Source organism: Palaemon carinicauda, chromosome 10 (assembly GCF_036898095.1).
Source record: "Palaemon carinicauda isolate YSFRI2023 chromosome 10, ASM3689809v2, whole genome shotgun sequence".
Lineage (NCBI taxonomy): Eukaryota > Metazoa > Arthropoda > Malacostraca > Decapoda > Palaemonidae > Palaemon > Palaemon carinicauda.
This window is the reverse complement of record NC_090734.1, coordinates 157114592-157140351: the sequence shown is the minus strand read 5'-3', so window position 1 is coordinate 157140351 and position 25760 is coordinate 157114592. Positions and strand designations below refer to the sequence as shown.

The window sequence follows — 25760 nt, the reverse complement described above, 5'->3', positions numbered from 1 at the left end:
AAGTGATATTAGCAGCGTTGTATTTTTACGGCTGCCAGCTTTACTGATTAAAATATAGTGATTTATATGAATGCCCCAAGCAGGCCTGAGATTATTCATCTTGAAGTACTATCTGAAGTTTGAAGAAAGATCCTGTGCTTTTTCAATAGGAAAATATTCCATTCATGTTTTTTTCTTTTTTTCAGTTCATGATGACAGCCACTTATGAGCAGAAGCCAGAAAAGGGACAACTCAAAGAAGATAATTTCAAGGATAATTAATTTGTATTCCATTCATTTCTACTGTTATAACCATATTACCTCGATGGATTTTCCAAATGCGAGTGAGTCCAGTAGTGTTAAGTTTTGGAAAATTTACAGGTACCTGTATATTTCATTGTAATCTTCATTGTAATTTCAAAAACGTTTGCTCCTACAAAGGTAGATACCCTCGTTCTTTGATATGATTGCAGTTTCAGCGTAGCTGTAAACTTGTCTGTTAGAATTTATGATAGGGATGAAGTGTCATCTTAACCCTTTTACCCCCAGGCTATTTGGAACTTCCCAACCCTTAACCCCCAGGGGTTATTTTTTTCAAACACATTTTGCAGTATATTTTTTTTAAATTGCTCCAACAGCCTTAATTTTCGTCATAGGGAGGTCAGGTTGGTCTCATTCTCTTGGAAAATGCCTGAAGTTTCTCAAAAAAGTATCAAAAATATGCAAAAAAAATGTAAATAGCAGTTTTTTGCAAAGACGTACCAGTACGTCCATGGGGGTAAAGGGATGAGTTTTGTGAAACGTACCAGTACGTTCTTTTGGGGGTAAAAGGGTTAAGACATACTGTATGAAATTTCATAAAACGGATTTTGAGCGAAGCGAAAAATCTATTTTTGGGTAAGATAGCCATGTCGTCCTGATGGAAGTTCCTTAAAGGCAGCTTCCTAGGGTATATTACAACTACGGCGATATTCCCAGAGAATTTACCTTCGGGTACCCAGAATTCTAACTCCTGGAGCGAGTATCCCTAAAAAAGACCTTAGGGATATCGTAAATATCAGTGGACGTATTCTTGACACGCCTCATAGCAATCTATACCCCGAATAGAGTTAACACTTCGTAGGGGTCAAATGGCAAGAAAACGAAAACGATAAGAAAGGGGGGAGCCGTTCGTAAGGCATCTCTCCTCCCCGTTTCGAAAGCGTGCCCTGCGCCTCTCGCGGCGCCATCTGTATTCCTTGTAGCGATACACGAGGTGCTACAGATACTGTATGTAGGGAGGGGTCCTACAACCCTTTTCACTCTTTTTTTTTTTTTTTTGAAAAGGAACAGGGCGGGTCCATCAGGACGACATGGCTATCTTACCCAAAAATAGATTTTTTGCTTCGCTCAAAATCCGTTTTTTGGGCTCAAGCCATGTCGTCCTGATGGAAGTATACCAGAGCATTACTGTATCTGTGGATTCTCAATACGTGCCGTACTCCTCAGGAATGTTTCTTAGTCAACTCGACTGAAAGACCTAAGATGTTACCGTTATACATCTTTTCACTAATCATAAGCCATGAAAGCGCTTCCTGCCCCCTACAGGGAGGAGTCCTACTAGACTCTAGAAACGAACGAAGAGTACATATACCTATGTATGAATCACTCGCCAGCCAGTACAATATAGTGGTCTCACTCTATATGAAGTAAAGCATAGTCTTACGGGACTACAGCATCCAAGGGGAAAAATCCCGACCAGCACCCTGGTCGAAGTAAAATTAGACAAAAAGGTTAAATCTGCGTAGGATTAAACTTGCTGCCACCACCGTCCTCAGAGAGGGGTGGAGTCCTTTATGCTAAGGAAAGTATAAACCAGTGCAACAAGGCTTTGCATTAAGGGATAGGCTATTATAGATATCCCCGATTAATATACATAGGCTAAATGCTCAATAAATAACATGAAATCAATATAGGTGAAGGAGACGCAAGGTTCCCGAGAACAAGTTTATTGAGTAACAATAAATAGACATGGTCACCATAAATATGTACATATGATAGGTGGATGACCAACAATTTACACAAGTACCGTAGTGCATGGATGAATGGTTATCTGAAAGAAAACAAATAGGTCACTTGCCACATACCCAGGTATCAAAGTTAACGTCCATGTTACTACTTTGCTGACATTAGCGTTAGCAAACGCTTGGCACACCTGTCTGTACTTGTGCTACCATCACCATAACGTTGGAACAGTCACTGTGGGCTCTCAGAGCCTTCACTACTAGTTATATCAACGCATATAACTAACCACTCACCCAAGAATCAAAGTCCCGAATGATTCCACTGTTCCTCGCAGAGTTAAACAGCAGGGTTAACGACGCAACCAACTGCTACCACAGACCTCTTTAGCTGCTCCACTTGCTTAGCATAGTGTCGAAAGAATACCCTGGAAGACTTCCAGCCAGTGTATGAACGAAGGTGCTCAAAATCCATAAAGTTAAAGAAGTTTAAGGATGAAGCAACTTTCCTCGGATCATGACCTGCGGGTGAACTGTCAGGATCCGCTCTGCGAATAAAATATGTAATTTTCGCCCTAAGCTGATTTAAAGATAAATTCGAGCCCGATGTTTCTCCTCTGAATAGTTGGCCCCCATGGAAGTCTGAAGTTCTACGCAGATAGACCTTTAGGCATTCTACAGGACATAGAGATGCATCTTCTTTCAGAGGGCAGATTCTCCAGGGACCCCACCTGTTGGTGGGCAACTCGTTCTTAGCGAGAAACGTAGGGTCCGGAAACAGGTTCAGTTCTCCCCCATCCAGGAACTGAACTCGGCCCTCCTCTCTCGAGAGGGCCACAATCTCACTAACTCTGGCCCCAGAAGCAAGGGCAAAAAGGAAGATCACTTTTTGAGTCAGGTCCTTCAATGCACATTCCTCATTATCCAGTAATGAGGCAAAATGAAGGACTTTGTCTAACGACCACGAAATAGGCTTTGGAGGAGCTGATGGTCTAAGCCTAGCACAGGCCTTCGGGATCTTATTAAACATCTCGTTAGCGAGGTCTACCTGGAAGGCATATAGAATGGGTCTTGTCAGGGCTGACTTACATGTAGAAATTGTGTTAGCCGCCAGCCCCTGTCCGTGTAGGTGAATGAAGAAGGATAGGCAGAACTCCGTAGAGATCTCTTGTGGGTTCTTGTCTTTGACAAAGGCTACCCATTTCTTCCATGCAGATTCGTACTGCCTCCTAGTAGACTTACACTTGTATTCTTCCAGGAAGTCGATGCTATCTTTCGAGATTCCGAACCGTTTCTTCACCGCTAGGGAGAGAAAATCATGAGCTGCAGGGTTCGGGTTTTCTGTAATGAAGCGTAGACAGTCGACTTCTGGACTTGCTGGGACAGAACTGGGTCCGGGAGTGGTAGAAACCTCAGTCGTAGTTCCAGAGCTAGAGGGAACCATACACTGTTCGGCCACTTGTGGGCCACTATTGCTGCTACTCCCTTGAAGGATCTCAGTTTGTTGAGGACCCTCAACATCAGATTGTGAGGGGGAAACAGGTAGATCCTGGACCATCTGTTCCAATCGAGGGACATCGCATCTACTGCTTCTGCCAAGGGGTCCACGTATGGGGACACATATTTCGGCAGCTTCTTGTTGTCCTTCGTCGCGAAGAGGTCTATCTGCAGTTCTGGGACTTGTCTCAAGATGAAGGAGAATGATCCTGCGTCTAGGGACCATTCTGACTCTATCGGTGTAACCCTGGATAGAGCGTCCGCGGTCACATTCCGGACTCCTTGAAGGTGAACTGCTGACAGGTGCCACTTCTTCTTCTCCGCCAGTCGGAATATGGCTAACATTACCTGGTTGAGGGGTGGGGATCTCGATCCCCGCCGATTCAGACATTTCACTACCACCTCGCTGTCCAGTACCAACCTTACATGGATCGAGTGACGTGGGGATACTTTCTTCAGGGTAAGAAGCACTGCCATAGCTTCTAGACAGTTTATGTGAAAAGTCCCAAATAGCTTGGACCAGGTCCCTTGCACTTTTTTCCGATGGGAGTGACCCCCCCACCCTACCTTTGAGGCGTCTGTGTGGATTGTCACTGACGGGGGGGATGGCTGAAGAGGTAGAGACCTCTTTAGACGACTGGCTTGAGACCACGGTCTGAGAAGAGAACGTAGTCGAAGTGGGACCGGTCTCTTCAAGTCCCTTCGCTCTTTCGATGCAAAGGTTCTCCATACTCCCGCTGCATCTTTTAGCTGTGCTCTTAGCACTGGGTCTGTTACTGATGCAAACTGAAGAGAGCCCAAAACCCTCTCTTGTTCGCGTCTTGATATCCTCTCGGAACCTAGAAGTCTCCTGACAGACCCCGCTATTTCCTTCCTCTTTGACATCGGAATGGAAAAACGGTGTGACACTAGATCCCAGTGAATTCCCAACCACTGGAACCTCTGAGCTGGAGAAAGACGAGACTTCTTTCTGTTGATCATGAAACCTAGATATTCCAGGAACTGAATCACTTGTAGGGAAGCTTGCAAGCATTCTGCTCTGGATGCTGCCCACACCAACCAATCGTCCAGGTAGGCTACTACTTGGAACCCTTTTAGGCGTAACTGTTTGAGCGCTGCGCTCGCAAGCTTCGTAAAGATCCTTGGGGCTATGTTTAGCCCGAAGGGCATCGCTCTGAAAGCATAAAGTTTTTGTTGTAGCTTGAATCCTAGGTAGGGGGAGAGACGGCGACTTATTGGAACGTGCCAATATGCGTCTGACAAATCGATGGAGACGGTATATGCCCTCTTGGGCAGTAAGGCCCTTATGTGTTGTAACGTTAACATCTTGAACTTGTGGTTCACTATGAACTTGTTGAGTGGTGACAAGTCCAGAATGACTCTGAGTTTCCCCGAGTCTTTCTTGGGAACACAAAACAGCCTCCCTTGAAACTTGATGGACTTTACCCTACGGATCACCTTTTTCTCCAACAGATCTTGGATGTACTCCTCCAAAACGGGGGTGGAGTGTTGGAAAAATTGAGGGCACTGGGGCGGAGTACTGTACCAACTCCAACCTAGTCCATTTTTGAGAAGGCTGTGGGCCCAGGGATCGAAGGTCCAGCGATCCCGGAAATACTGAAGTCTCCCACCTACCGGCGACACTTCACTTTGACTGCCCTGCAGTCTTGCCTCCCTGGCCGCGACCACCTCTGAATCCTCGTCCCCTAGAGGGGCGTCTCGCCGAACCTCTGGCTGCCCCTCTGGGTCTTGCACGAAACGTGGTTGATTGTCCCTCGAACACGGGATTGAATGCCGGGGAAGCTGATGACATGGCTTGGGGTACCCATTGGAAGGTGGTCGGGGTCTGGGCTACCAGTTGTGGTACCGGAGGCAAAGCTGGCTGCTGCTGCTGCTGTCTTTGTGGTTTGAAAGGCTTGGCTGGACGGGAGGAAAACCTTGATTTCTTCGCCTTTCCTTTCGGCTGAGGGCCCTCATCCGGAGAAGACTTCCTCTTAAGGGACAGGCCCCACTTCAGGAGAAGATTGCGGTTCTCAGTGGCTGCCTTGTCCACGACCTCTTTGACCACGTCGTTGGGAAAGAGATCTTTACCCCAGATGCTGGATGAAATGAGCCTCTTGGGTTCATGCCTCACTGTGGCCGAGGCGAACACAAACTCCCTACAGGCCCTCCTTGCTTTAACAAAGCAATAGAGGTCCTTAGTCACCGTGGCCAGATGGATCTTGGCCATTACCATGAACATCTCCGGCATCTTGGGGTCGCTAGCCATCGTCTCCATGTTGGTCTGGAGAGACATCGAGGCTGCCAGGCGCTCCTTTGTGTCCAATTCCCTCCGTAGGAGGAATTCCGACAACTTGGGAAGGTTTTCGCCGAACTGCTGACCTGCAATGTCGGCGTCCAACTTCCCAACCGAGAAAGTGAGGTGCACCTCCTTCCAGTCCTTATTGTCCAGCGGCAATGCCAACGACAGAGGTTTGGATTCCTCCAGAGATGGACACGGTTTGCCAGCTTCAACCGCCTTCAAGACGGCCGCGAACCCCTTTTGCATAAAGGGGAAGGCCCTAGCCGGGGAGGATACAAAGGAGGGGTGCTTCTTACTCAAAGCGGCAACTTTAGAGTTTGAGAACCCCCTCTCCTTCAATGCAGCTGTTAAAGTGGCTTGAGCCTTGGAGTGATCCAGGATAATCACCTCCTTTGGTTCCGTCTCCTCCTTCGAGGCCGGCTCCTTCTTCAAACGGACATAACAGTCCGGGTAGGCCCCTCTACTGGGCCAGAATTCCACCTCCTCAAGGGGAACTGAGCCCAGTTTCTCCGACATGACGATCTTCCCAATCGTCATCGGCATGTGCTCAGCATATCTCCACGGGTTGGCATCCGAGCACAGAGGAAGGTCCTTCACGTTGAGCTTCTTTGGAGGTCCACGTGATGCTGTGATCTTCTGCATCTGGAGCTCCAAAGTAGCGGCCTTCTGATTATTCTCCCTCTGCATCTGTTGGATCATACCAACAATGGAAGAGAGAGCCTGTCCTAGCTCTGCTGGAAGAGCGGACGAGGTAGAGGGGATAGGTTCAGGGACCTGAACCGGCACGTCTGAAGATACGGGAACCTCTTCCTCCACAGCAATAGGATCTCGATCCTCCTCCTCGCCTTCTGCGAGGAGATCCTGTTCCGCACGATCGGACAAGTCAGACATCTTGTCGTCCAACTGGATGTCCTGCATGGCATCAGCAACATCCTCCTCCACTGGGATCTGGACGAGAGTGATCTCCGGCCGAGGCTGGGGAACAACAGCGTCAGTGGAAGCCTTGGGAAAAAGGTATGCCCTCATCTTCTCATTAGGAAGATAAGGTCCAGTGGTGTTTTTCTGAAAACCCCTTACCCATAAGCGAAGCTTCTCCCTCGCTGCATCTCTTGACTCCGCCGACCTAGGGGATTCAAAAGCCTCTGATAGCAGGTTAGTACATACAGCACATACCTGCGGATCCCAGTAACTATGGTCATCATTGGAGGCTGCGCAAGCCGCGTGCCTCCTACACGAGACATGTCCGCAAAAGTTCTTACTGCGGACATTGCAGAAGACACTATCACACTTCGGATGCTCCTCCTGTAAAAGAAGAAAAATTTCCATGAATATCAAGTGAATTTCAATTCACATGTAACAAATGAGTATTCACCAAGAATGAGGGAAAGACACCTACTTGTGAAACCCACACAAACACCTGTGGAAGCCCACCAGCCAAAGCCACATAGTTAGTCTTTACTAGAATAACCAGAGAGCATATTTCCAAAGGAAATTAGGTGTAGCTCACACCTAAGGTAAAATTTTACCATTCCGGCCAGGGATGAAAAGAATTCTCTTTTATCCTTGTAAGGCGACACCAAGTGATTGCACAAGTAACACAAGTAGGATAGAAAAGACAGTGTTGTAACCTACTATATCATGGACTCCCTTGGTTGAATACACCACCAAAGAAAGGACTGATACAGTACCTGAGGGTGGTGTGCCGGCCGGCTATTGCCGGTCAGCACCCCCCCCCCGTTTTTCGAAAGGTAGATCTCAAGTACACAACATCAGATCACCCCTATTGGGGAGAACTCCAGATCCCATGCCTGAACCGGCCGGCAGTGGTTGCCGGTCCGCAGCCACCCGGTTAGCACTGTGTTGCCGGCCATCATTCTTAGTGGCCGGCTAACCGGGCAGTGTAGCAGGCCGGCCGGCAGCAGTAAGCAAACCTTGCCGGCTGGCCTCCACACCAGGCAGCGCTCGGCTGCCGGCCCCACTTATAGTGGCCGGCAGATGAGCAAGAGATCGGCCGGCAAAGGTATATAACCATCGCCGACCGACAGCAAGAGAACTGGAGAACACCCCTCCCCACCGACGGCCGGCCTGTAGGCCGGCAGACGGCAAGGACAACACATACGAAGACAACAGAATGAGTGCCGGGCTAAGAGGCTATGAGCCTCTGTGCCCGGCACCCGAAAGAGTGCCGAAAGGAAGGGGAGACATTAAGTCAGGCTTCCTAACCGCTGCTTACTGAATCTACAGACGGCAGCGATGGAGGGACCAAGAAAGGACCGGGCAGCACTCGAAGAAAGGGTCTCTGCCGGTCGGCACACTCTGCCGGCCGACAGGAGACCACGTCAGTTCCCCATCCTAACCTAGGCTAGGTACGGATGCGGACGACTGACACAAAGGAACGGAAAATAGAAGGGAAGGACAGAGGGTCCTATCCAACCTTGCCTTGGTTAAGGGTCATTCCCAACTAAGACAGCTCATCTCAGCCAGAGAAAGACCCGAGGGGGAGGCCGGCACTACTGGCTGCCTCCCTAAAACCACGGCAAGGAAGGAATTGCTATTCCAGAAAAGGGAACATATCCCGAATCCGGAACGGCAAGAGGACAAGTCTGAGGGGTCACCGAGCAAAGGGATCACTACTGGAACCCAACAAGGTGGACCAAGGGGATAAACCCCTTATGCCCGTGTCAGTCAGCAAGGGAGACTCTGCCCCATGCCAGACCAACCCGGACTCAGACTAAACACTGTTGTACTGTCCCCCTCTGAACCAATTCAGATGGAACGGGAAGGTACAGTACTACTCCAGCATAGATATATTTGAAAATTAATTCAAACAGACCACTAGAGTTAAGCCTAGGGCTTAAACAGAGGGAAAGGGTTTGCCCCTTCCCCGAAGAGAAGGGAGCAAACGGGGAAACAGATAATATTATAATGACCTAAGACAACCTAGCCTAGGCACTAAGAGAATCGATTACCTAATTCACCGAAACTCACACCAATACTATCTTGGAAGGTACTCGAAAAGGGCTTATATGTATAACGTTGCCTAACGCTTAAAGCAATAAAATCACACTTGGAAGACTAATTATCATGCAGGAAGTACATAGGCCAACCGCTAGCCTACGAAGACTAGTGTTGGCAGCCTAGGCAAAACTTCGCCAGGCACACTACTAACGCATCATAACAGAATTCCTAAATAAGCTAAGTAGCTAATATTTAAGCGCAAAGGGGCTGGGAACGTCGCTCTTGCTAACAATTAAATCCTATTCTAGCGAGCGACAGCATCCATGATGCCTCCAGCAGGCAACAGCTCTTGTATCAAAGATAACTCTTTTAATTACTTTAATTTTAACCAAGAGCCTACATTTATACATAAAAGAAATAGTACTCAACTTATCCGAGGCAGAAGAAGTTGGAGAAAGCATTATTACACGAGAAATTCCAAGAATTGGTAGAAAACAGGGAACAATACAGATGGCGCCGCGAGCGGCGCAGGGCACGCTTTCGAAACGGGGAGGAGAGATGCCTTACGAACGGCTCCCCCCTTTCTTATCGTTTTCGTTTTCTTGCCATTTGACCCCTACGAAGTGTTAACTCTATTCGGGGTATAGATTGCTATGAGGCGTGTCAAGAATACGTCCACTGATATTTACGATATCCCTAAGGTCTTTTTTAGGGATACTCGCTCCAGGAGTTAGAATTCTGGGTACCTGAAGGTAAATTCTCTGGGAATATCGCCGTAGTTGTAATATACCCTAGGAAGCTGCCTTTAAGGAACTTCCATCAGGACGACATGGCTTGAGCCCAGAAAAGTGTTTTGTTTCTTGTATTCAGACAATGCTCATGCCTTTATATTTTTTTCAGCCAATGGCCACAGTAACTCGTGAACCGAAGAAAAGCGATTAAAATATTGGCTGGACGGAAACTAGGAATCTTTTGTGCAATTCAAGCGGTTGACTTTAATAATGGAAGGTCATTTTGTATAGAGGACGGCGAGGAGCGCAGGCTTTCCCTGTTGGAAAGTTCCCGTTAATTCCAGGTCTACAGCTGCTGCAGATTTTGCATATGCAAGTAAGTAGCCCATTATGCATCATATCAAAAGTAATTTTGTCAGTTTGACAAATTTATTATTATTATTATTTTTTAAATATTAAACTTAGCCGGTGAATATATAATAGCTGACGTCTCCGACGGCTCGACAGATTCCAAAAACTCGCGAGCGATCGCCGTGAAGGTTGCGGGTGTGCCCACCAGCGCCGACTATCGGCCAGATACCGCATATACTTGTAAACAGCTCCAGTTCTTCTCTGTCGGTTTCATCGACAAGTGGATTCCACTCGCTTTATGACCTCGAGTTTTCTACCGAATTGGTGAAGTACTTGGTTTTGGTTTTATTGCTTTTGCCGTGTTGGATTATTCAATACTATCTTCAAAAGAAATGCTTTTGAAAGGAGAGGAAAAGTGTTTTGCCCTTGCTTTTTTATCTCTGGTTTTTCCATAGAGTAAAGATGGCCGACCCTTCCCTCAGTGTACAGAAGTGTTTTTAAGGCTTTTAGTAATTATTTTATCACGTTGTAAATTATTGTTGATAATTATAGATTTTCCTCTAAATATTTTATATCTCACCCGCCTTTATTAGGCCTCATCGATTAGCTTTCCATTTATACTAAACATCAAGATAAATTTTATGTTTTGTTTATATGCGGCCTTTACCTATTCCTCCCCTAGTCCGAGATGTAGGCGGTCCTAACTTGGAAACCGAAGTTAAACAACGTCGAGCCCATTCAACTTTTATTTTCGTTAAGTTTAAATCATTTGCTCTGTAAGAGTTATGAAATGAATATTTTTTAGAAAATATTTTAAGAAATATATTCTTTGAATAGTCTTCGTGCTGTTTTTTTTTTCAAAGATGAACTAACGTTTGGTTTATTTATGCTACGCAGTTTGCGCTCTATCGTTACGATAGAGAAAGAGAGAATCACGGTTTCACTTTGCAGAAAGAGTAAATCGATTTTGACGTTTTGTTCATTCTTCTTTCAAACTGAAGTGTTTTAAATACTAATTTAAAGGAACTTGTTAATTTTCAATTTCTTAGTCCTTTCAGTTTTTTCCTTTGGTCAAATAACCTGTTTATTGACGAAGGGTGAGTGGGCAATTCTCTTGTGTGTGACAAGAGAGAGAGAGAGAGAGACGGAGAGAGAGAGAGAAAGAGAGAACGATCCGATCTTTATTCTCGTCCCAAGTAAGGAGTTTGGGAGCGAGTAACGTTGTTCTCGATTCAGTTTTTTACTCTCGTCCCAAGTCTCTGTACGAGGAGAGAGGATAAAACGTTTTTAGTTTTTATTCTCGTCCCAAGGCACTGTACGGTGAGAGATTGAAAACGTAGTCTTTAGTGAACTAGTGTTTAGTCTCCTCCCCAGTCACTGATCCTTTTTAACTTTATATATTTCCGTTTTATTCGATAAATATGTATATGTTTTTTGATTTTTGCATGTGTGTTTCATTTTGTACTACTGTAATGTGCTTACATTATACGACTCATTTCGCAATTATAACCTTTTGATGTAAGGGAGAATTGCGTGCTTCAGGTAGATATCAGTTTTATTCATGCCTAATGTGAAATTATTGAAAAATACGATATCAGTGAAGTAAGTGCAAAAAAAAAACATGTTCTGTGTTGCGGAGGGTTCGTTTGTTCGTGCTTGTCGCTCCCCTAGTCCGAGGCCTCTTTCAGGCTCCCCTGCACCAGGGAGAAGTAATGTCGTAGGACTTAAGGGGACGAGAGGCTTTAACCAACGTACAGACGTTCCCTCTTTGGTATCGGACGTTTCTCGTCAAGATCGCCCTTACCATAAGACGGGTGAGACTGTGTTCTCCTCGTCATTCGAAGACTTTTCGCAAAAGAAACCTTGGCGCAAGGTTTCTAGACCCTTTAAGCGAAAGTCAGTCCCTTCAGGACAGGTCCAGCGTCCTGGCTGTAGCCATGGGGACAGCTCTGACCCTTTGCAGTCGTCGGAAGACTGTTCGCCTATTAAACGCAAGCGTAACACGGGGTCCGAGGGTCGCGGTAAAGGCAAAGTTTTGCCAACACAGACGTTACCGTCGTCTCGGCCCGTTCCGACTCCCGTTGATCCTAAATGGGTTGTCCTGCAGGACATGCAGACTAAGCTTGCCTCCCTTATGGAGAAGTATGACGTTGAGCAGGTTCACGATGAACCTTCGCTTTCGAGTCGCCGTTACGCTAAACGAGACTCTGGCCGTCAGCTGCCCAAACGAGCATTTACTCGTCCGTTTGACGTTAGTGCTGACGTTTCTTGTACTTTGAAACGTGATGTCAGTAGTTTTTCACGTCAGTCACGTGACATGGATCCTCCCTCGCTGCAGTCTCGTGTTGATTTTCAGCCGCTGCCGCAGTCTCGTGTTGATGTTCAGCCGCTGCCGCAGTCTCGTGTTGACGTTCAGGACGTTCGCCAACCAGCTCAGTTGCCTCGACTTGACGTTGAGCGTCAATCACCGCAGTCGAAGGTTGTTTTGACTGCTCAGTCTAGGCAGTCAATGCAGTTCCGACGTGACGTCGAGCGTCCTTTCAGCAGCGACCTGACGTCGCTTCCTCTACTGCTACTGCTGCTCCTTTGCTTGTTGACATTGCCTGTCAAGCGTTGCCGCCGCGGCAGGTCTCTCCTTTTCATGAGACTAGACAATTGTCGGACGAGGTTCCTTCAGATGAGGAAGTTGCTGATCCTCCTCCTACTGATATTCCTTTGGGGACTTTGTCAGACGGAGAGGAGCCTAAAGCTGCTCAGACCTCTATGGACTTTAAAAAAATCATGCTGATTTTTAAGGATCTTTTTCCGGTCCATTTTGTAACTGCTGCTCCTCGTTCGCCTTCGTCAGAGTTTACGCTAGGCCTAGCTACTTCGAAGCTGTTGTTTTCTAAGCTAGTGCTCTCTCGCTTTTCTATGAGAGCTTTACGTTTGCTAGGCAACTGGTTGATCACCAGGAGGAGTTTGGGGGAGACAGCCTTTGCTTTCCCTCCTTTTAAACTGGCTTCTAGAGCGAGCGTCTGGTATGACACGGGAGAAGTTCTCGGCTTGGGAGTTCCTGCCTCTGCCCAGGGAGACTTCTCAAGCCTCATAGACTCTCCCTGTCGCCTGGCCATGAGACGCTCCAAGATTTTATGGTCGGCTTCAGAGCTAGACCATCTCCTGTTAGGAGTTTTTTTTCGAGCGTTTGAAGTTTTTATTTGTTGGTTGGTCCCTGGGAGCCTTAAGTCAGAAGGTCTCTCCAGCTGTCAATGTTTTGCTGTACAATTATGTCATGCATGAACAAGGCTATCAGGGATGGCTCCAATGATCTGACAGCCACGTTCACTGCAGGAACAAGGCTATCAGGGATGGCTCGAATGATCTGGCAGCCACGTTCACTGCAGGAGTACTTAAGATGTAAGTACGCTCAATGTGTTCATTGTCAAGACAAACTTCACGATGAAGACTACCAAATCTGTCTTGGCAGCAGTAAGGGAAGGCGACTGGATGGTCTCTCTTGACCTTCAGGATGCATACTTCCACATCCCGATTCATCCAAACTTTCAACAACATCTGAGGTTTGTGGACGGGAAAGTAATGTACCAATGTCGAGCACTGTACTTCGGCCTCATTCCTGCTCCTCTTGTTTTTACAAGGCCCTTGCAAAATGTAGCAAGCTTTCTACATTTTTTGAGGATTCAGAGCCTCCCTTTATTTTGACGACTGGCTAATCAGGGCGTCGTCATTATATCTCTGTCTGGAGAGCCGCTAATGGACATTAGACCTAACCAAGGAGCTAGGTCTCATAGTGAACGTAGAGAAGTCGTAACTTACAGTACCCCATCCCAGACTATTCTTTATTTGGGAATGGAGATACAGTGTCTGATTTTTCGGGCCTTTTCGTCTCCCACAAGAATGGAACAAGCTCTGTTAAAAGTCCTTCACTTGCAAGAGGAAAACAGTTGCTCTGTAAGAGTTTGAACTAGCCTCGTGGGAACTCTTTCATCGCTGGAGTAGTTTATCTCTCTGAGGAGACTCAACCTATGCCCTCTCCAATTTCACCTAAACCATTGGAACAAGGAGAAGGGCTTAGAGAGTATCTCTTTCCCAATCTCCAACCCAGTCTAGACATGTCTGACTTGGTGGGACAGCAACATCAGACTTCGAGAAGGTCTTTCTCTTGCGATCAAGAACCCAAACCATGTGTTGTATTCAGATGCTTCGGTTTGGGGTTAGGGAGCTCCACTGGACAGTCTGGAATGCTCGGGTCTTTGATCCACGCATCAGAAGGAACTCCATTTAAGGCAAGTAACATCTCTCCTTTGGCGAGATTTGTGCAAGGAAAAATGAATATCTTGGCGGACTGCCTCAGCAGAAGAGGACAAGTCATCTCCATGGAGTGGACGTTGCATAAGACTGTGTGCGAGAAGCTATGGATGACATGGGGTCAACCCACCATAGATCTTTTTGCGACTTCTCTGACAAAGAGGCTCTCGACTTACTGCTTTCCAGTTCCAGATCCAGAGGCAGCCCACATAGACGCTTTCCTGCTGGACTGGTCTCACCTGGACGTTTATGCCTTTCCACCTTTCAAGATCCTATACAAGGTGCTGCAGAAGTTCACCTCTCACGAAGGGACCAGGTTGACATTGGTTGCTCCACTCTGGCCCGCGAGAGAGTGGTTCACAGAGGTACTTCTATGGCTGGTACACGTTCCAAGGAGTCTGCCTTTAAGGATGGATCTCTTACGACAGCCCCACGTAAGGAGTCTTCATCAAAGCCTCCCCGCGCTTCGTCTGACTGCCTTCAGACTATCGAGAGACTCTCAAGAGCTCGAGGATTTTCGAAGGAGGCAGCCAGAGCAATTGCGAGAGCTAGGAGAGCATCTACCAGTCGAAGTGGGAAGTCTTTAGAGACTGGTGCAAGTCATCATCCATTTCCTCTTCCAGTACCTCTGTAGCCCAAATTGCAGACTTTCTCCTGCATCTGAGAAATGTTCGCTCCCTCTCTGCTCCCACTTTTAAGGGCTACAGGAGCATGTTGGCTTATGTGTTCAGACATAGAGGCTTAGATCTGTCCAATAATAAAGATCTCCAAGATCTCCTTAAGTCCTTCGAGACCTCTAAGGAGCGTCGTATGGAAACTCCTGGATGGAACTTAGACGTGGTCCTAAGGTTCCTAATGTCCGACAGGTTTGAGCCATTACATTCAGCCTCCCTGAAGGATCTCACCCTCAAGACGCTTTTTTTGGTGTGCTTGGCTTCGGCTAAAAGGGTCAGTGAGATCCATGCCTTTAGTAAAAACATTGGCTTTTCTACAGATGAAGGGATTTTGACGAAGGAAAAATCTATTTCTGGGCGAGAGACCTGTGCCGCCCAGTGAAATACTCCTAGAGCACTATTTCTAAGGAATATAACTGCTATATATTACCAGAGAAAAAAAGCATAGGAATGCCAGGTTGAACCCAGCTCGCTCACCTATATAAGGTGTCGGTATAAAATACTGGGGCGTGATAATTCACAACCAGAGGTCTCGCACTATTTAGATATCTCCTCTTCAAAATCCCCGCCACACCGAGGTGCCGATCAACACTACTACCACTAACCCAACCCACGCCAGTGACGTCACTCCTCATAGCACCCAAGGTTTGGGGCCCATGTTGGGAGGGAAGTCAAGGGAGGGTTCACTGGGCGGCACAGGTCTCTCGCCCAGAAATAGATTTTTCCTTCGTCAAAATCCCTTTTCTGGGCTCCGACCTGTGCCGCCCAGGGAAATAGTACCAGAGAAATGGTCCCAAATCTTGGAACAATACCTGAGGAAGTAAAATAAAATCCAAAATAACAGGTAAGAGGATAGCAAGACATAGTTGATTAACCCTGGATAGGTACGATGGGTCGTTCGCGACCCCGAGCGTAAAAAAAAAACAGGTTTTTCTCACGTGACTCACCCCCGTGACTGAATTTGTGGGTGATCGACCTGCAGGAGGTGTCTCCCCTACACGCTCTAGTAGTGTCCAGATGTGCATTGCTGTAGCTGTACTCCTTCCCCGATTTCTGAGACGCGTCGGGGTCGAGCGCGACCGAGTTTACCCTTCTAAGGTAATTTGCATAATTATCAAAGTTATTACGTATTATGAAATTGTCGTAGAATGGTGCAACTTGTATAGGTTATCAGTTGTGGAAAGTCTTGGTGGATTGTTTGGCTACCATGTGCATGATTTCTTTTTTAGTTAAAATGTCGTTCATCACCACGAGGACCATTTTACCGCGAGTGCCCCTTTTTCATCTTTTTTCATTTTTTTGCCAAGTCATTTTTCCGTAAGATATTGCCAAATAGTGTCGTAAAACTTTTGCTTGTTTAGTGTTGGAAAGTGTGTCTAGATGATCTGGCTACCCATGCGTGACTTTTTTTTTGTCAGATACGACGTAGTTATTGGTATATTGGGTATTTAACTGCAGTTACCAATTTCTGTTTTTTTTTTCAATATTTGTAAAAATTACTACGTAGTAAGGAATTGCCGTATATTATTCATTTTTTTTCATGTTTATGTGTTAGAAAGTGTGCCTTGATGGTTGGGCTAACACGTGCATGTCTTTTTTTTTATCTGAGATGCCGTATATTAGAATGTCGGGCATTTTACCGCGAGTGCCCCTTTTTAATTTTTTTTAAATTTTTTTGCCAAGTCATTTTTCCGTAAGATATTGCCAAATAGTGTCGTAAAACTTTTGCTTTTTTAGTGTTGGAAAGTGTGTCTAGATGATCTGGCTACCCATGCGTGATTTTGTTTTTGTCAGATACGACGTAGTTATTGGTATATTGGGTATTTAACTGCGGTTGCCAATTTCTGTTTTTTTTTCAATATTTGTAAAAATTTACTACGTAGTAAGGAATTGCCGTATATTATTGATTTTTTTTTTTCATGTTTGTGTTAGAAATTGTGCCTTGATGGTTGGGCTAACACGTGCATGTCTTTTTTTTTATCTGAGATGCCGTATATTAGAATGTTGTGCATTTTTCCGCGAGTGCCCCTTTTTATTTGTTTTGCATTTTTTTGCTTAGTCATGTTACCGTAAGGAATTGGAAAGTAGTGTCGCAAAACTTATATTTTTATAGTGTTGGAAAGTGTTTCTAGATGATCTGGCTACCCATGCCTATTTTTTTTTTAGCCAGATATGGCGTATATATAAGTATGTGTTCGATTTTCCAGTGATTGCCATTTTTTCGTTTTTTCCCATTTCTTTCAAAATTACTACGTACTAAGGAACTAGCACAGAGTAATAATTCATTTATATGTTTATTTGTCGGAAAATGTGCCTTGATGGTTTGCCTAGCACGTGGCTGAAATTTTTTTTTTTTCTGAAATGTCGTATATTAGAATGGCCATTTTTCCACGAGTGCCCCTTTTTATTTGTTTTGCATTTTTTTGCTTAGTCATGTTACCGTAAGGAATTGGCAAGTAGTGTCGCAAAACTTATAATTTTATAGTGTTGGAAAGTGTTTCTAGATGATCTGGCTACCCATGCCTATCTTTTTTTTTTTTAGCCAGATATGGCGTATATATAGGTAGGCCTATGTGTTCGATTTTCCGGTGATTGCCATTTTTTCGTTTTTTCCCATTTCTTTCAAAATTACTACGTACTAAGGAACTATCACAGAGTAATGATTCATTTAGATGTTTATTTGTCGGAAAATGTGCCTTGATGGTTTGCCTAGTACGTGGCTGAATTTTTTTTTCTGAAATGCCGTATATTAGAATGTTAGCCATTTTTCCGCGAGTGCCCCTTTTTATTTGTTTTGCATTTTTTGCTTAGTCATGTTACCGTAAGGAATTGGCAAGTAGTGTCGCAAAACTTATATTTTTATAGTGTTGGAAAGTGTTTCTAGATGATCTGGCCACCCATGCCTATCTTTTTTTTAGCCAGATATGGCGTATATATAGGTATGTGTTCGATTTTCCGGTGATTGCCATTTTTTCGTTTTTTCCCAATTCTTTCAAAATTACTACGTACTAAGGAACTATCACAGAGTAATGATTCCTCTAGATGTTTATTTGTCGGAAAATTTTGTTTACTTCTTTTTTGATTGAATATCATCAAATTTTTTTAGCTAAAATATTATATTTTACATTTTTTTTTTTCGATTTTATTTCCCTTAAAAAAAATTTTTTTGGGTCAGAATTTTAATTTTATAGTCGTAAAATAATCGACAATTATCCAGCAACCCACCATACAATTTTTATGCATATCCAATAATAATTAGATTAGTAAATAACACCTTGAAATTGACATACCCTTCCTACATTTCAAGTGGCAGATTAGGGAGTCTGAGTCAGTGTGGTTGGCGGCCATTTTGTGGACATATCCGAAGCGTAAGTTGCCCTATCTATATATATTCTTGTTCCCTATAGAATTTGTGATATTTTGGTATATTTTTACCTGCATAAATATCATATATATTAAATATATGTATTTTTTTACGAAATTTCTAAGTACTCAAAAAATTACCTTTAGATATGGCCCTGATATAAATGTAATTTACAAAATAATGAAGATTTTTTTACATATTTCTATTTTAGGATAACATATGTTTATTCCCTAAAAAAATTAGCCACTTCCTATTTCATTTGGGTACCCAAAAAAATTCATGAAATTTGGACAAATTTGTTTGGCCAAAAAAAGTTACCCTTTTTTTCTCATTTCAGATCTTCACCTCCATGGGTCTGACTTCATCCAAAATACATCAAGATGTGTCCTAAACATTCAAGAATCAATTCCTAAAAGGATTTGTGTATATATGTATAAACTTTTTTTTTATGAATTTTTATGTCAGGTCTTTTTTTTTTTCTACTTAATTTTTTAAAATATTTATAATAAATAGTTTTTCTGCAGATGAGTAGTATTTATCTTTACAGTTGTTTTAAGCATTCATTGAAGTTTTTTTTGGCAAAAGAAAAAAGGAGGTTACTGCAAAAACTGATTTTTCAAGAATTTTTTTTGGCGTCGGGGTCGTTCGCGTCCGAGTATACCCTTAAAGGGGTGTCCGAGGAGCGTACCTATCCAGGGTTAAGGTTCACTATGTTCAGGAGGAATCACATTCCCTGCTGCCACTGTAGCAAATATAAGGCTTCCAGAGGTTTTAAGCAGTGGCGTTTAAATACTGTTGGAGACTTCCGGCCTGTATATTTAGTAAGTTCAGTGAAGTTCATAGTAATTAACTGAGGTAGCTACAGCTCATATATCATGGACGTGAGGGAGTGATGTGGGAATGATTCTAGGTAGCCCGTTAATGAAATGCAGAATCTTCTGTCTGAGTCCTTTCAGGATGATGGTTCTTCACCTTCTCTAATGGGTAAGGGCCCCGAGGACTGAACGGGAGATATGTTTAAGTAGGCTTCCAGAGTGTTTACTGGACATAAAGATGGGTCCTGCGGAAGTGGAACAATCTTCCAGGGGAACCGTCCGTCCTGGGGGTCCTCATTTTCGCTAAAAATCTTTTGTCAGGGGAAAGGAGTACTTCCCCTGACGAGAGAAATTCAATATGACCTGGATCTCTAGACAAGGCTGAAAGTTCTGATATTCTGGCGCCAGAAGTCAGGTTCATTAAGAACAAGGATTTCCTAACCAATGGAATATAATGGCAAGTCTCGTTAAGAGTGTCTGAAGCCAACTTAAGTACGTCATTCAGAAACCAGGAAACTGAGCTAGGGTGAGTTGATGGTTTCAATCTGGCGCAGGTTCTCGGGATGGATGAGAAGTATGAATCTGTAAGGGCAATATTAAAGCCAATTGTAAAACCTTCAAAGCTGACTTAATTTGTGGTAATAGTACTAGTCGCTAAGTCTGATTCAAATAAAATTCTGAAGAAGGTTACTGCCAGATTCATAGTCATCGTCTCAACCTTTGAGTCCCTTAAAAACTGGCAAGTTTCATAACAGCCGAATCATACTGTCGAAGGGTGGATCCCCTCTTATCTGATTCTAAAAATAACGTATTTGAGGATCAATATCTGCACCTCTTGAGCTGCAAATTTCATAAAGTCCAGAAAGGTAGGGCATTCTGAATTTGAGGAAGCTAACACACAGCGAGTTGTACTGCTTGTGTTAGTATTGGATTGGGGATCTGTCGAGGTGGAGACCCAGTTCCACCAGAAGGGGAAACCCGTTGTGCTTGGGCCAGATGGGGGCTACTAGAGCAACTTGACCTTTGAAGTCCTGAGCTTGTCTAACACTTTCATCGACAGATTTATTGGTGGGAATAGGTAAATTCTCTCCCAAGTGTTCCAGACTAATGATATTGCGTCTGTGGCGTAAGCCCGAGGATCTGGGCTGGGAGCTACGTAGCACTCTAGTTTGTAGTTGGACTTTGTTGCAAACAGATCTATCTGGAGATCCGGAACCTGAGAAAGAATCCAACTGAAGGACATTGGGTCTAGTGACCACTCCGACTCCAGCGGAGTTGTCCTCGAAAGTGCGTCCGCCACTATCTATCTAGAAGAAACCTGATATGTTGGTTTTTGGCTGGAGCCGGTTGCTTAAGGTCAAAAATACCGCCATGGCCTCTAAAACATTGATATGAAGTTGGCGGAATATTGTCGACCATAGTCCCAGGACTTTCTTGTACTAAGAGTATCCCCCCCCCCCCCCCCGCCTGTTAGGGAGGCGTCTGTGTAAATGACGAGCTTGCGGGTGGATATTGTAAGGAAACGGATTTGCCAGATTTTGACCTTTGTCCATGGTTGAAGTCTTTTCTTCAGAATTGGCTGGAGTCGAGCCCTTTGTCTCGATATTACTCGTTTTCCTGGAGCACCATACTCGGCTTATATCTTTCAGTCTGGCCTTCAGTAGTATATCTGTTACTGAGGCAAACTGGAGGGCACCCAGGATTCTCTCTTGATTTCTTCTGGAAGACAATTTGTCTTTGAGAAAACGTATTGTGTTTTGCTATATCGTTCCTCTTGGCTGTTGGGAGACAGAGTGTGGGAGCATAGAACCCATTGAATCCTAACCATTGAAACTTGTCCTCGGGACCAAACGAGATTTCTCGAAGGTGATTTGGAACCAAAACTGTTGTAAGAGATTATCACTCTGTAGTTGCTGTGAGGCAGTTTGCCTAGTTGAAGCCTAGAAACGGACGAAAATGCCTTGCTTTCGGAACATGATAGCAAACGTCTGCAAGATCCATAGAGGAGGTGACGGCCCCACAGAGAAGCAAGGTCCGCACCTGAGAGATGGTCAGCATGTGAAACTTGTCGCATTAAATGTAAGAATTCAGAAGCGACAGATCTAGGATTACTCTTCGCTATTCTGAGTCTTTCTTTGGCCCGCTGAACAAGTGATCCTGAAATTACAAACGATTTACTTTCTTTATTGCTTCCTTTTGCAATAAATCGTTTTCATATAAGACTAGCTCTTCCGTTGGATGTTGATGAAAACTGGTTGGTGGAGGGGGCCTTTCTATCCAACCCCACCCCAGGCCTTTGGAAATTATACTGAAAGCCCAAATGTTGAACGTTCAACGGTTCCGGAAGATGTAAAGTCCTACCCCTACCTGAGAACTCCCAATGATTTGCTGCGGATTTACCTCCTCGGCCTCGAGAGTAGCTGTTGCGAAAAGTTCCTCTCGAGCTAGCGCCTCTGGGGCGCTGGTAACCCTGGAAAGCACCCTGAGTTTCAAAGGTGGGCCTAAGGGCTGGGGAAGTAGCATAGGAGGTAGTTGCTACTTGGGACTGAGGAACCAGCACGTATTGCTGTTGGGGTTGACCCTTCGAAGTGAAAGGTTGACTCCCTTGTGCCACCGGGATGGTTTGAACCACCTGTTGGGACCGCCGGTTTGGAAGGAATGGAAAGATCTCAGACTCTTTCTACCTCAAGATTGGTTGCTGGCCGGTTCGAACTTGTGCTTGGGGACTAAGCCCATCGAACCTTGAGGCTCTGATTGACCCTAGCAGCTCCAGACTGGGGCTTTAATAAGCTTGTTAGGCTCATGTCTGATAGTGGCCTCAGACAAGACATGCCTACAGCAATGACGTCTGGCCGCAAAGAAGTCGTAGGAATCAGACAGTAAGGTTTGAAGTAATGACTTCGTCAAGACCTTAAAAGGTGGTTCTTCTTCATACATTAAAGAGGTCTTTTCTGCCATTGTAGCCGAGTTGATAGGTCTACACAGGCGCATACAGGCTTCGAGCTCGAGGCATATCAGGGATTCCGGAAGCCTGGGTAGCCACTCACTGAACTGAATGGGAGCACAGTCAGCGCTTAATTTACCCGATGTGAAGGTCGCCGGGGCGTTAGTCCAGCAATCGTGATCCCCCAGGGACAGGAGGGAGGTCGGATGCGTTTCCTTCAGCTGCGGTAACGGCTTGTCCTCGTTTATTGCCTGCTGAGCAAGGTCCGATATCTTAGTGACACACGGAGTAGGGGTTTACTCCTCCACTAGAAACATCGTGTACGGGCTCTTGTGAGGTGTTAACGTAGTGATAACACACTCCCACTCGTTTAAGGGCCGGACCCAGGTGGACTGAGCTAGCCCCTTTGGGTACATTTTGGTTTCTTTGGGGACCTTGTCAAACCTTACGAGCGTCTCCTCGGTAAGGCATACGAAACCAGAGAGAGGGAACTGTAGACCCGGCGGGTAGAATTCAAAATCTTCTACAGTCCGGGTGCCAAACCCTTCGATGGTTAACATACCATCTTTGAAGGGAGAGCGCAAGGCCCCCTTCCACGGATTGCTTTCGACGAATTCCGGGAGCTTAGAGGCATCCGGGATGATATATTGTGCTGTTGAGGTAGCCCATAACAAATGAGACCCTGTATGAGGCTATCTGGTTTAGCACTCTCTCTTCCCCCTAATGGGCAATAATTCCGTTCAATTGTCAAGTTCACAGAGGCACCAGGAATCTTCCATCCGTGGTGACTCGGTATGTGACACGAGGTTTGAGCCAGTGAGCTACAGAGGTCCGTAAATTATATATATATGTATATATATGGATAAATATCAGCACAACATCGTGTTCAAATAGAAATAAATTTCTACCTCATCCCTGGGATCGGTCGCTGGCCTCTTCTAACGAAAGGTCAGGTTGAAACTAACCATGCCACGAGAGGCCATGCATCAATCTTGAAAGGGCTGCCGGATCGAAGGGAGCCTCCGGGGTCGTAGGTTTCAGGCCGGGCTTCGCTCTCGACCCAAGAGAAGTCTTAACTGGTTTGGTGATTTGGAAGACCTGTGAGTCTTTGGTAGGGCTGGCAGGTAGCTTTAACTTTAGGGACAACGGGACGTGGCCCGACATCAGCCACGTGCTTCCTTGAAAACCCTAAAAGGAAGAGACACAGGGTCTCTTTGCCCTGACACTCCAGGCAAACCCGCCAACCCAGATCTAAAGAGTCGCCAAGGTAGAAGTCATGGAAGACTGCGAGCTCCGAAAGAGGGTATATCGTTACTAATGAACAAGGTAACTCCGTTGGGAATGTAAAATAAATAGATCGAGAATAAATGTTTAAATCGCTACAACCCTAGTTGGAAAAGCAGAATGCTAAAAGCCCAGGGGCTCCAACAGGGAAAATAGCCCAGTGAGGAGAGGAAACAAGGAAAAGTAAAATATTTTAAGAACAGTAACATTAGAATAAAAATCTCCTATATAAACTATGAAAACTTTAACAAAACAAGAGAAAGAGAAATAAGATAAAATAGTGTGTCCGAGTGTACCCTCAAGCAAGAGAACTCTAACCCAAGACAGTGGAAGACCATGGTACATTGCAATCAAAAGTAAAGATTGAATGATAATATCTATACGGATGTTTTTTTTTTTTTTTTTTTTTTGGGGGGGGGGGGGGGTTTGGAGCATAATCTCCCCCCCCCCCCCCCCCCGCGTTGGAACCGGGGTGGCCATTCAACGCCATGTCGAATTGGCGAGAAAATTCCACAGTTGCAAATTCGAATACTTAGTGGAATTTAATCTTTGACCAAATTTCATCTTATAATATTTTGAATTTCTTTTAAAAGTAGTTTTGCGTTTTCATTTTTTAACCTGATTTTGAAAATGATTTCCTAGAAAATTCCTCAGTTGCAAATTGAAGAGTTGGTGGTTAGTTGGTAATCTTGGACCAGATTTCATTTTGTAATATTTTGCAATTTTTTAAACGTAGTCTTAACCTGATTTTGCGTTTCCATTTTTCAAACCTGATTTTGAAAATGATTTCCTAGATGATTTTTCAATTGCAAATTGATGGGTGTGGTTAGTTGGTAATCTTGGACCAGATTTCATTTTGTAATATTTTGTAATTCTTTAAACGTAGTCTTAATTTTATTTTAAATTTCCCCTTTTAAACCTGATTTTGAAAATGATTTCTTAGATAATTCCTCAGTTGCAAATTTGAAGACTTAGTGAAAGGTAATCTTGGACCAAATATCATTTCGTAATATTTTGCAAATTTTCAAAACTTAATGTTAACCTTAGTTTACGTTTCCATTTTTTAATACCTAATTTTGAAAATGATTTGCTATTAGATGTTGTTTTCGAGTTCAAGAACACATTCAAAAGAAATTATGATTTAAAATATGTTTGTCCTATCCGCTACACATTTCGGATTCTTTACATTTCACATTGGAAACAGACACAACCTAACCTAAACTAACCTAACCTAGGAGCTGTATCCTGACTGCGAACCCCTTCTTAAGCTCGTTTTCTTAAGGCCTGATTGGTAAGCTCTCTGCCTGAATATGAGGGAGTGGGAGAGGGGGGTGGGAGAGGGGGGGAGGGGGTTTGAAGATCTCTCGGGGGGGGGGGGGGGTTAAGGGTTGAAGATATCAAATTATCAATTCCAGTCACAGATCGACTTAAACGTAAATTTTAAATGTTCCTACGTGTTAGAGAGAGAGATGAGAGAGAGAGAGAGAGAGAGAGAGAGAGAGAGAGAGAGAGAGAGAGAGAGAGAGAGAGAGAGAGAGAGAGCTTTATCAATGTTGTTACTGTTCTTAAAATATGCTTTTTTAAGTTGTTCATTACTTCTCCTGTAGTTTACTTATTACTTTATTTCCTTTCCTCATTGGGCTAAATACCTCTGTTGGAGCCTTTAGTCTTATAGCTTCCTGCTTAGGTAGTAATAATAATAATAATAATATTAATATATATATATATATATATATATATATATATATATATATATCTATATATATATTATATATATATATATATATATATATGTATGTATGTGTGTGTGCTTTGTGAACTGTTTGTTTGTCTGTATGTGTCAGTACATTTGGACAGATTAATGTCAAGTAAAACAAAATCTAAAAAAATACCCAGACTGAATAACAAATTACCATACAAGGACAATCGAGAGAGAGAGAGAGAGAGAGAGAGAGAGGGAGAGAGAGAGAGAGAGAGAGAGAGAGAGAGAAAATGTGTTATGTCAATCCTTCTACGAATAAAGAAAGTCAAGACAAGTATTTGACCCGAACCAGGATGATAAACAATACGAAACATTGGCTTGACTATGTTAGCCACCCAGAGACCGACGTCTGCCACATTGGTATGGGGAATGAAAGTGCCAAAGGTTTCAATGATTACTGTGTTTGGGGACTCTTTGAACGCCATTGCCCGTGTTACAGCTGAATATACAGCGCCAGTTGTCCCTGGTCTGATGTAAGCACAAGCATTTGGCTGCCCTGCAAAATATTGCTTGCTAGCTGCCCCTCCTGCAAGTTAGGAGAAGAGAGGAGATAGAGAGAGAGAGAGAGAGAGGAGATGAAGAGAGAGAGAGAGAGAGAGGAGAGAGAGAGAGAGAGAGAGAGGTAAAATTGTTTTGATGAAATTTAGCTGATATCTGTGATAAGTTTCCAGATTATTATTTCTGGTTGAGTCAGTGATGGACAAAATGAGAGAGAGAGAGAGAGGAGAGAGAGAAGAGAGAGAGAAGAGAGAGAGAGAGAGAGAGAGAGAGAGAGAGAGAGGTAAAATTGTTTTT

At 44.3% G+C, this 25760-nt stretch overlaps 1 long non-coding RNA gene across 3 annotated transcripts in view; it reads left to right on the top strand.

Moving 5' to 3' along the window:
- LOC137648900 (uncharacterized) overlaps nucleotides 1-25760 on the top strand; it is a 63360-nt gene that overhangs the window by 14880 nt on the left and 22720 nt on the right. For 2 of the 3 annotated variants that reach the window (XR_011045749.1, XR_011045751.1), the window contains exon 3: nucleotides 186-322. This is a non-coding gene — a long non-coding RNA (uncharacterized lncRNA). Of the gene's footprint in view, nucleotides 1-185; nucleotides 323-9635; nucleotides 9843-25760 lie in introns of all 3 variants that reach the window. The other variant, XR_011045750.1, reaches the window with a different exon arrangement.